The sequence below is a fragment of the Cervus elaphus genome, chromosome 1 (genome assembly GCF_910594005.1).
Source record: "Cervus elaphus chromosome 1, mCerEla1.1, whole genome shotgun sequence".
Lineage (NCBI taxonomy): Eukaryota > Metazoa > Chordata > Mammalia > Artiodactyla > Cervidae > Cervus > Cervus elaphus.
The window spans coordinates 56,456,289-56,459,513 of record NC_057815.1 but is presented as its reverse complement, the minus strand read 5'-3'; the positions used below and the strand labels follow the sequence as shown (position 1 = coordinate 56,459,513).

At 42.4% G+C, this 3,225-nt stretch overlaps 1 pseudogene; it reads left to right on the top strand.

Annotated features, from left to right (window-relative positions):
• Positions 1–914: 914 nt before the first annotated feature.
• LOC122691984 lies at positions 915–2,184 on the top strand (annotated as a pseudogene).
• The last annotated feature ends 1,041 nt before the right edge of the window (positions 2,185–3,225 follow it).

Here is a 3,225-nt window from a genome sequence, read left to right as displayed (position 1 = left end):
AGGGCCACTGCCATGGGTGTATGTATGTCCTATGCACAGGACTCTGTATTGAGAACTTGATTTAATGCTGGGTTGTTGCCAGCATTAAATTTTTATTTATTTATTTATTTTTGGTCGTTCAAAGGGGCTTGCTGGATCTTAATTCCAGGACCAGGGATGGAATTGGGCCCTAGAAGTGAGCGCGCCAAGCCACTGGACCGCCAGAGAATTGCCTTAAAATTCTTAGTAACTTTATCTTTGAGCTTTTGTAAGTGAGGTCTAATGGGATGAAGGAGCAGGCCCATGAGCAGACGGTGTTCCTTGCTGTCTCATTCCTGTACAACCTCTACAGTACTACATGTGTGGTGAATCCCGATGGACCTATGATGCCCGGTAATTCATGAGACTCAAAGCCAGTACAAGGCAAACTCGTGGTGTCTACAGCTGCATAAGCAGGGGCGCTGACTATCCCGACAGGGTGTGCTTTCTGTTCAAACCAGAACTCGCTTCTAACACAGAAAGAAGGCAATGGCATTCTAAGAAAGGCAGGGCTTCCCTGGTGGCCCAGTGGTTAAGAATCCCCCTTGCAATGCGAGGGACACAGGTTCCATCCCTGGTCTGGGAAGGTCCCACATGCTGAGGAGCTGCTAAGCCCATGTGCTGCCAACTACTGAGTCCACCTACTGCAACCACTGAAGCCCTCAGGCCTAGAACCCTTCTTCCCCCGACTAGAGAAACCACCGCAATGAGAAGCCTGCACACTGCAACTAGAGAGAGCCCATGTGGGACAAAATTTTAAAAATTTAAAAAAAAAGAAAATCTTTTAAAATGCAGACAATAGGTTGGCCTGTGGCGCAACCATCAAGTTCCAGGCTGGCCTGGGGCTCCATGCTCTCCTCATCCCCACTGAGCTGCCCCCTGGTGCAGAAGAAGCCATGGTGCTTCGGATCACCAGGGACACAAAGACTCATGCTGAAAATAAACTGAAGATCAGTATGGCAGGGTCAAAGCGCTTGCTGTGGCCACTCTTGCAACCTCTAAGCCTGGGCTGAGGCCCCGACACAGCTCTTGGAGACATCCATAACAAAGTCAGTGAACAGCCGCAGGCAAACTGCCCCTGAAAAAGGAAACAAAAACTTTAGCTGCAGGAAAAGTTACTGCTAAAAAAGGAACAAAGCCTCTGGAAAAGGCTCCAGTACCTGTGCCGGAGCCCCAGCTGGGGCTTGAGACAGAACCGGAGCCTGTTAAGGAAGAGAAACTTTCCCCTGAGCCCATTTTGGTCGATACTCCCTCTCCAAGCCCCAAGGAAACATCTGGTTGTGCCCCTGCAGAAGAATATCTGTGTCAGGCTTTCTCGGATATAATTCTTGCAGTAAGTGATGTGGATGCAGAAGACGGAGTGTATCCAATCCTCTGTAGTGAATATGTAAAAGATATCTATGCTTATCTGAGACAACTTCAGGAAGAGCAAGCCGTCAAACCAAAATACCTAAAGGGTCGTGAAGTCACTGGAAACATGAGAGCCATCCTAATTGACTGGCAAGCCCATGTTCAAATGAAATTCAGGTTACTGCAGGAGAACATGTACATGACTGTTCCAAAATTGATCGGTTCATGCAGGATAATTGTGTGCCCAAGAAGATGCTGCAGCTGGTTGGAGTCACTGCCATGTTTGGTGCAAGCAAATACGAGGAAACGTACCCTCCAGAAATCAGTGACTTGGCCTTTGTGACTGACAACACTTACACCAAGGTCCAAATCAGACAGATGGAAATGAAGATTCTAAGAGCTGTAAATTTTAGTCAGGGTCACCCTCTACCCCTGCATTTCCTTCAGAGAGCCTCTAAGATTGGAGAGGTTGATGTTGAGCTACATAATCTGGCCAAATATCTGATGGAACTAACTATACTGGACTACAATATGGTGTACTTTCCTCCTCAAATTGCAGCGGGAGCTTTTTGCTTGGCACTGAAAATTCTTGATAATGGTGAATGGACACCAACTCTACAGCATTACCTGTCATACACTGAAGAATGCCTTCTTGTTGTTATGCAACACCTAGCAAAAATATGGTCATGGTGAATCGTGGGCTGACAAAGCACGTGACTATCAAGAACAAGTATGCCACATCTAAGCATGCTAAGATCAGCACAGCTGAATTCTGCACTAGTTCAAGATTTAGCCAAGGCTGTGGCAAAGGTGTAACTTGTGAACTTTGGGATACTATCTGCAAATAAAATTGGCACCATGTGCTATCTGTGCATGTTATATGTTACATTTATTTACTTTTAATAAAGTTGTATTCCTTTTTACTTAACCCTTAACTCATTTGAACGTGGCTACTTTCCCCTTGAGGATAAAAACTGTTTTAAAGGTATGGTGGGGATGGTTTAAAAACAAACAAACAAACAATTTTCAGTTACCTGGGGACCCAACTAATATGTACAATTGGTTCTTCTCGGTTTTTGTTTTATGTGCCTGGCTTTACTTAAGATGATTTTCTAAGCTCTTGAAGGCATTTGAAATCCTGATGTACTTTATATATAATACTGTATGTAAGCCCAGATCATCTTAAGAGACTCTGCTGCCTAGATCTACATAAGGAAAAGTCTGCCATCTCATTCCTAGTCCTCCTGATTGCTGTTTCTTCTGGTGGTTGCTGCCATAATTCTAAGTAATCTACTAGTACTGCTTTCTTGAAAATGATCAACTTTAGCTGGCATCAGCATTTTCACTTGGAAAAATAAGAATCTCAATTTCTATTCAAAGCCTAATTTTTGTTTATTAGTTAAGAAAATAAAACAATACTTAAAACAAAATTTAAAAATGCAGACAATGGAAGAACCCTAGCATATTCTTATTTATGTGACTTCCTTGTGGTAACCGATGAGTTGCCAAAACTGGTGACATAAAAGGAAAGGGAAAAACAGGGAAACCCATAGTTCTTTTCCTTCCAGGCATTTCTCATTTATCAGTAAGTCAAAGAATATTGGTAGAACATGTGCTCATCAAGAAGTGAAATAAAATCAGTTGAGTTACTTTTTGCAGTAATTCCACTATTCATGTAAGAATAAAATGCATATGCATATACGAGCTTCAAAGCAGAACTGTATAATTTTGGCAATTCTACATGCAGTAAAACCCTCTGATATTTGCATTTAAAACTGCCACTGCACAATATAAAATCAAATATAAAATTCAAGCTAATAATTTACTATTTTAATTTTTCTTTGCTTAGACCAACAT